We start from the raw sequence: 263 nt of genomic DNA on the forward strand, positions 1-263 counted from the left end.
GCTGAGGACATGCATAGGCTTGAAAGAAATGAAGCCAGTATGCTTCACTGTATGTGCATGCTTGACAGAATGTAAGCATTTTGAGAGAAAAGTTAGACAAAAGTGGCATCAGAAGTGGTGTTCAAGAGAGACGAATGCACTGGTATGGTCATGTGATGCATATGGACAAGGACAGCTGCGTAAAGAAGTCCTGATCCCTAACTGGTGGGAACTTGTGGTAGAGGTAGACCCAGGAAGACATAGGATGAGGTGGTGAAGCATGA

Source organism: Octopus bimaculoides, unplaced genomic scaffold, assembly GCF_001194135.2.
Source record: "Octopus bimaculoides isolate UCB-OBI-ISO-001 unplaced genomic scaffold, ASM119413v2 Scaffold_80564, whole genome shotgun sequence".
Classification (NCBI taxonomy): Eukaryota; Metazoa; Mollusca; class Cephalopoda; order Octopoda; family Octopodidae; genus Octopus; species Octopus bimaculoides.